This window comes from Oncorhynchus gorbuscha, unplaced genomic scaffold (assembly GCF_021184085.1).
Source record: "Oncorhynchus gorbuscha isolate QuinsamMale2020 ecotype Even-year unplaced genomic scaffold, OgorEven_v1.0 Un_scaffold_134:::fragment_2:::debris, whole genome shotgun sequence".
Lineage (NCBI taxonomy): Eukaryota > Metazoa > Chordata > Actinopteri > Salmoniformes > Salmonidae > Oncorhynchus > Oncorhynchus gorbuscha.
In genome coordinates, this window is record NW_025744633.1 from 47,501 (window position 1) to 55,137 (window position 7,637).

A 7,637-nucleotide genomic window follows, 5' to 3' on the forward strand; every position below is an offset into this window, starting at 1 on the left:
GCTAAATCTATGTGCATTAGACCTATCTGTGTGTGCGTCTCGATCTCTCAAGCCCAGTGAAACAGTCTGGAGGGACTCTCAAGGTCTCTGATCTCCAGGACATTTCCCATTCACACTTGTTTCCTCTCTCTTTTTCCCTCTCCCTCTCCATTTTCCCCCTTGTGGCAGTAGTAGTACATCTCTGCAGTAGTACATCTCTGCCAGGCCATCCATCAACAGTCTCTTTCCTGTCTACTTTTTCCTCAGCGCATGCTCCCTCGCTTTTTCACAAGCGATTGTTGGAAGGAAGGAGTATTTTTAACAACTCAATCAACGCCCATTTCTCCATCCCTGAGCTCTAAACACAGAGAGAGAGGCCCTGATAGAATGGCCAAACCTGTTATTGACTTCAACTTAGAAAGTGCTAGCCATTGCTTTTTTCCTTTCACTAGAGCTACTGAGCAGCCTGCCTGGCCGAGTCCAGTCAGCCCCACCTCTGGGGAAATCCCAAATTGCCTTGCAACAGAAAACACATTTAAGAAAGGTCACAGGCCCCTGGTTTAAGGGGATTTATTCCTCTTTTCCGTCTTTCTCCCCCTCTCTTTTGGACGTCATATTCCACTCCTTTGCCGATTGCCTCGCCTTCTCCATTGCTGTTTCTTTTATTCCTGGTGCTGCAAAGCTGCTTGGCTGGTTGAGTGTTCTGTGGAGGACTCTTGGAGTAACATGTCTGTATGACAGGCGTACGCACCAGATTAGACCCACTTAGCTTGTTTGGACAAATCCTCAGGCTTTAAAAGGGGAGGAGAGGAATGGAGATGCAATTTTAGAGAAACTGACTGCAGTAGGTTTGTACGAGGAGACTGGTTCAGATAGTCCATGCAGGAGTGGGGGTGTCAGAATCAGAATTAGGAGAAGTACCAATAAATACACACACACACACACACACACACACACACACACACACACACACACACACACACACACACACACACACACACACACACACACACACACACACACACACACACACACACACAGTGGGGCAGAAGGCCTGTAATTTTCGTCATAGGTACACTTCAACTATGACAGACAAAATGAGAAAGAAAATCCAGAAAATCACATTGTAGGATTTTTAATGAATTTATTTGCAAATTATGGTGGAAAATAAGTATTTGGTCAATAACAAACGTTTCTCAATACTTTGTTATATACCCTTTGTTGGCAATGACAGAGGTCAAACGTTTTCTGTCTTCACAAGGTTTTCACACACTGTTGCTGGTATTTTGGCCCATTCCTCCATGCAGATCTCCTCTAGAGGAGTGATGTTTTGGGGCTGTTGCTGGGCAACACAGACTTTCAACTCCCTCCAAAGATGTTCTATGGGGTTGAGATCTGGAGACTGGCTAGGCCACTCCAGGACCTTGAAATGATTCTTACAAAGCCACTCCTTCGTTGCCCGGGCGGTGTGTTTGGGATCATTGTCATGCTGAAAGACCCAGCCAAGTTTCACCTTCAATGCCCTTGCTGATGGAAGGAGGTTTTCACTCAAAATCTCACGATACATGGCCCCATTCATTATTTTCTTTACACGGATCAGTCGTCCTGGTCCCTTTGCAGAAAACCAGCCCCAAAGCATGATGTTTCCACCCCCTTGCTTCACAGTAGGTATGGTGTTCTTTGGATGCAACTCAGCATTCTTTGTCCTCCAAACACGAAGAGTTGAGTTTTTACCAAAAAGTTATATTTTGGTTTCATCTGACCATATGACATTCTCCCAATCTTCTTCTGGATCATCCAAATGCTCTCTAGCAAACTTCAGACAGGCCTGGACATGTACTGGCTTAAGCAGGGGGACACGTCTGGCACTGCAGGATTTGAGTCCCTGGCGGCGTAGTGTGTTACTGATGGTAGGCTTTGTTACTTTGGTCCCAGCTCTCTGCAGGTGATTCACTAGGTCCCCCCGTGTGGTTCTGGGATTTTTGCTCACCGTTCTTGTGATCATTTTGACCCCACGGGGTGAGATCTTGCGTGGAGCCCCAGATCGAGGGAGATTATCAGTGGTCTTGTATGTCTTCCATTTCCTAATAATTGCTCCCACAGTTGATTTCTTCAAACCAAGCTGCTTACCTATTGGAGATTCAGTCTTCCCAGCCTGGTGCAGGTCTACAATTATGTTTCTGGTGTCCTTTGACAGCTCTTTGGTCTTGGCCATAGTGGAGTTTGGAGTGGGACTGTTTGAGGTTGTGGACAGGTGTCTTTTATACTGATAACAAGTTCAAACAGGTGCCATTAATACAGGTAACGAGTGGAGGACAGAGGAGCCTCTTGAAGAAGTTACAGGTCTGTGAGAGCCTGAAATCTTTATTGTTTGTAGGTGACCAAATACTTATTGTCCACCATAATTTGCAAATAAATTCATTAAAAATCCTACACTGTGATTTTCTGGATATTTTTTCTTCTCATTCTGTCTGTCATAGTTGAAGTGTACCTATGATGAAAATTACAGGCCTCTCATCTTTTTAAGTCGGAGAACTTGCACAATTGGTGGCTGTCTACTTTTTTGCCCCACTGTACGTGCACACACACTTATTGAAACTAAAATATTTCCCACCGACAGCACACACCTTTTTCCCTGAAAAGAAACTCCCAACAAATCTACCCCCCCCCAAAAAACAATGTAGAGGCAGGTGATTTCCCTCATCACCTTTGCGATATACCAACTAACAGTGCCTGACTATGCATGCTCACACCTCTCTGCATTAGCCTGCATTACAGCATCTTATCACATTGTTCCCCTGCAGCCCTTTTGACTCATCTCCAGCCTAGTAGCCTGGGAACAGATTGTTCATTTGAATGGTAGCAGGGGCTTCAATCTGCCCGACGAGCTCCCAGTGTCTAAGGGCTACACTGAGCAGGAATACATAAAGCGCCAAATGGCACCCTATTCCCTATATAGTACACTACTTTTGACCAAAACCGCATGGTCCCTGGCTTCACTGGGTTCTCCATCTAGGCTAGCTACTTTCCTCACTGGCTGAAACTCTTTCCAGAGGTAATATCTGTGAAAGGTTCTGTATCTTCCTGCAGAAGGGATTTGTGACAGACAGGAACACACACAGAGAGACAGGCTGTGGGCATTGAACTCAGTCTGACCATTGTTGATAGTCTGGCATATATCCGTGACAGATTTTTGGGGATGAAAGCTGTTCCCTTCTGTCCCGATCTAACCTGCCTCCCCTCCCCTCCTAATCCTCCCACATGGTTTCTGATGGAGTTTCCACGCTTACCCGGCCGAAGACTGTGGTATACTGGAGGTAAGTAGAGATGGCATTTTGGAGACAGAAGCTAGCATCTCATGACAGTGAGGCAAGGTACAAAGGTGTTAACACAATGTCACAACTGGGTGTGTGGCAAAACCATCCGCATTCAAATGTTGACATAGCATGTATTTCAGTGGTCACGTTCAAAGAGTTCGCTAGGCAGAGACTGACTGTAAAACAGTTTGGACAGAATATTAGACTAACTCTTAGAGGCTTTCTTTAGCACGGTTGTGCTGCAATGGAGAATGCGCTCAGCTAGCCAGCAAACTCAGAGAGAGAGACAGAGACAGACAGGCACGTTTAATTTTCACCAGCCCCTGAAAAGGACTAGAGGATTGGGAGAACAGGGAGATTGAGAGAGTAGGGCAGAGTACCCAGGGTAACCCCGCACCACCCACACGTCCTCTGCTCCCAAGCAGCTAAAAGTCAGGGAGATTTAAGGCCTCTCATGGTTGGGCATTAACATGTCTTTACCCAGGGAGCTGAGAATGGAGCCCTCTCTATTTACAGCCCGCTAGCCCGTCAGGCGGTTGGCAAGGCGACACAGTGAGGGATAATGCGCACGCCACAACGCTTCCGGAATCTTAATGGAGCCTCCTCGACCAATGACGTTGCCGGGATAGACGACGGGGGAATTTGCATATGGTAGAATGGGGGAGCAACAGGGGGTTGGCCCCAGTTTGTGTGTGTGTGCCCCAGAACATTAACATTAACAAACACTTTGGCTATTTACACCACTAAATATCTAAAAGGTCACACTAAAATAAACAAGATTACTAAATCCAAACATTGTTAGGCTAAACTACACACAATTGACCTTCAAATCTCACGACCACAAACGCTATGCCTCAGATGTGCAATAAACCATATCAAAAAAGATATGATTCTCAAATCCCAAAACTGAATTTGGGCGACTTCAATAGTCTTTTTATTAAATGTTTGTCTGCTAGGCTATTTAGAAGGCTTTTAACAGGCGATGATTATCACTGGGTTGGCTACTTTAAGCCTGCTTTCTTCCACATCCAGCTGACATGAGGCAAGCTAATCCACTAGCTCTGGTGGGGCTACAAACTGGCCCCAAACATAATGAAGGTCATTAGTCTATAAACAATGGCTATTATGAGAGCTGCTAGGGAAACGAAAGGAGAGAGAGGGGGAGCGAAAGGAGAGAGAGGGGGAACGAAAGGAGAGAGAGGGGGGCGAAAGGAGAGAGAGGGGGAACGAAAGGAGAGAGAGGGGGAGCGAAAGGAGAGAGAGGGGGGAGCGAAAGGAGAGAGAGGGGGAGCGAAAGGAGAGAGGGGGAAGCGAAAGGAGAGAGAGGGGGGGACGAAATGAGAGAGAGGGGGAACGAAATGAGAGAGAGGAGGGAGCGAAATGAGAGAGAGGGGGAACGAAAGGATAGAGAGGGGGAACGAAAGGATAGAGAGGGGGACGAAAGGATAGAGAGGGTGACGAAAGGAGAGAGAGGGAACGAAAGGAGAGAGAGGGGGGAACGAAAGGAGAGAGAGGGGGAACGAAAGGAGAGAGGGGGGGAAAAAGGAGAGAGAGGGGGGGGACGAAAGGAGAGAGAGGGGGGACGAAAGGAGAGAGAGGGGGGGACGAAAGGAGAGAGAGGGGGGACGAAAGGAGAGAGGGGGGACGAAAGGAGAGAGGGGGGACGAAAGGAGAGAGGGGGGAACAAAAGGAGAGAGAGGGGGACGAAAGGAGAGAGAGGGGGACGAAAGGAGAGAGAGGGGGAAACGAAAGGAGAGAGAGGGGGGAACGAAAGGAGAGAGAGAGGGGGACGAAAGGAGAGAGAGAGGGGGAACGAAAGGAGAGAGGAGGGGGAACGAAAGGAGAGAGAGGGGGGAACGAAAGGAGAGAGAGGGGGGAACGAAAGGAGAGAGAGTGGGGAACGAAAGGAGAGAGAGGGAAGATTGAGAGAGAAAGATAGAGATGAGGAGGAAGAGGGGAGAAAGAGGTAGGGATCAACAGGGTGAGAGAGGGAGAGGGGAGAAAGAGGTAGAGATCAACAGGGTGAGAGAGGGAGAGGGAGAAAGAGGTAGAGATCAACAGGGTGAGAGAGGGAGAGGGGAGAAAGAGGTAGAGATCAACAGGGTGAGAGAGGGGAGAGGGAAAGAGGTAGAGATCAACAGGGTGAGAGAGGGAGAGAGAAAGAGGTAGAGATCAACAGGGTGAGAGAGGGAGAGGGGAAAGAGGTAGAGATCAACAGGGTGAGAGAGGGAGAGGGAGAAAGAGGTAGAGATCAACAGGGTGAAGAGGGAGAGGGGAGAAAGAGGTAGAGATCAACAGGGTGAGAGAGGGAGAGGGGAGAAAGAGGTAGAGATCAACAGGGTGAGAGAGGGAGAGGGGAGAAAGAGGTAGAGATCAACAGGGTGAGAGAGGGAGAGGGGAGAAAGAGGTAGAGATCAACAGGGTGAGAGAGGGAGAGGGGAGAAAGAGGTAGAGATCAACAGGGTGAGAGAGGGAGAGGGGAGAAAGAGGTAGAGATCAACAGGGTGAGAGGGAGAGGGGAGAAAGAGGTAGAGATCAACAGGGTGAGAGAGGGAGAGGGGAGAAAGAGGTAGAGATCAACAGGGTGAGAGAGGGAGAGGGGAGAAAGAGGTAGAGATCAACAGGGTGAGAGAGGGAGAGGGGAGAAAGAGGTAGAGATCAACAGGGTGAGAGAGGAAGAGGGGAGAAAGAGGGGGGGGGTTGAAGTGTGGATTCACTTCGACTGAACCCTTAAGCCCCCATTAGCATGTCACACATATACCACATCTCACACTCTCACACCATCTGGGCAAATATTAGACCACGCACTAATACACTTAAGAAGGAGTGTGAGAAAGACAAGAGACAGACAAGGGGCCACACAGGTTGAGTTGAGATTATCTATGGTGGGTTAAATTCATCTAATGTCATTTAACTGACAGTTTAACGTGATAAAATAAAACTCACATTGAACCCAACCCAGGTGGATTACAGAAGTCTAATCTAGAATATTTAATCTAGTTGCAATGTAGCATATGTCTGGTTGAGTGTACAGGTGTGTGTGTGAGTGAGTGAGTGAGTGAGTGAGTGAGTGAGTGAGTGAGTGAGTGAGTGAGTGAGTGAGTGAGTGAGTGATTCCATTGTATGCTGGACAACTGCCAGCTGTCACACTGGCGCGTGTGTGTGGTGTGTGTAATGAGAATAATGATTAATGGTAAAATCCCTCACACACGGTTTAAGCTCTCTCGCCGGGGTGGCGGCGGTCTTTGTGGGTGTAATCTCTCCCAGAATTAATTCCTGGAAATTGAAATGAAAAATGGGAAAAGAAGTGTCCGACCCCTGTCCTCTTCCCCAAGGTCAGTCAGTGTGTGTTCCCTCCTCTGAAAAATAATACTAAAACTAGCAGAGGATTGAAAACTGAAAGTCTGGGGGGAAAGAGAGAGAAGGGGACAAAGTTCCCAGTGGAGGGCTGGGCAGTGGGCTGGAGAAATGGTTAAACCCAGTTAACTGGGGATGAGGCTGAGCAGAACTGATGAGAGAGAGGACTGTGGTCTCCCAAGATACTGTAGAGGTGAAGGACACACACACACAAACACTATGAACACACAGCTAATGCAAAAAGAAATGAGCACATACAAACTCAGAAAACACACACACAGAAGCAGAGACGTCTTTCCCCAAGCACACATGCCTTTCAGGCACACAGGCGCTATAGCAGCCAGGTCACCCATGATACAAGTCAGTATCCCACGTCCATCAATGTCTGAGGATGTCGGGAGATGATGTAGAAACCAGCCACTAGGGGCAACAGTGAGCGCTGTAACATTCAAGTTGGGTTTTGCTAGGGCGTTCGGGACGGCAGATGGGAGTAAGCATCTGCCTCTGATTCCAAAGGTTACAAGATAGAATCCAACGATAGAAAGTTGCATTCGGAGTGATTACTTCGCCAAAAGCAATTTGCCGGACAGAAAAAGGGGCAGTGATTTTAGGTCCATTAGAATTTTAAAATATTTTCCATATAGTTTTAGACATTCAAGGGCGACCTGGACCTTAACCCAAAATAATAAATTTCCCAATATTTTTTGTATATTTTTTACTCAAATCAACCCAAGGCAGGATTGAATGGGCTCGTCTGTTGCCCACCCCTGGTCTTTAGCCTACACTGTCAAACTAAACAGAATGGACACAAATCCTAATTTCTGGCAAGGGCTGTGCAATGACATAATATTCATTAGATCTATCATCCTGCTACTGTGTACAGTATATAATCAGATTAGCATTAGGGATATACGGCAGGTTATACACTCATTGGTCCTCTCGCTCCCTCATCTCATATCTCACACAAACACACAGCTGACCTAC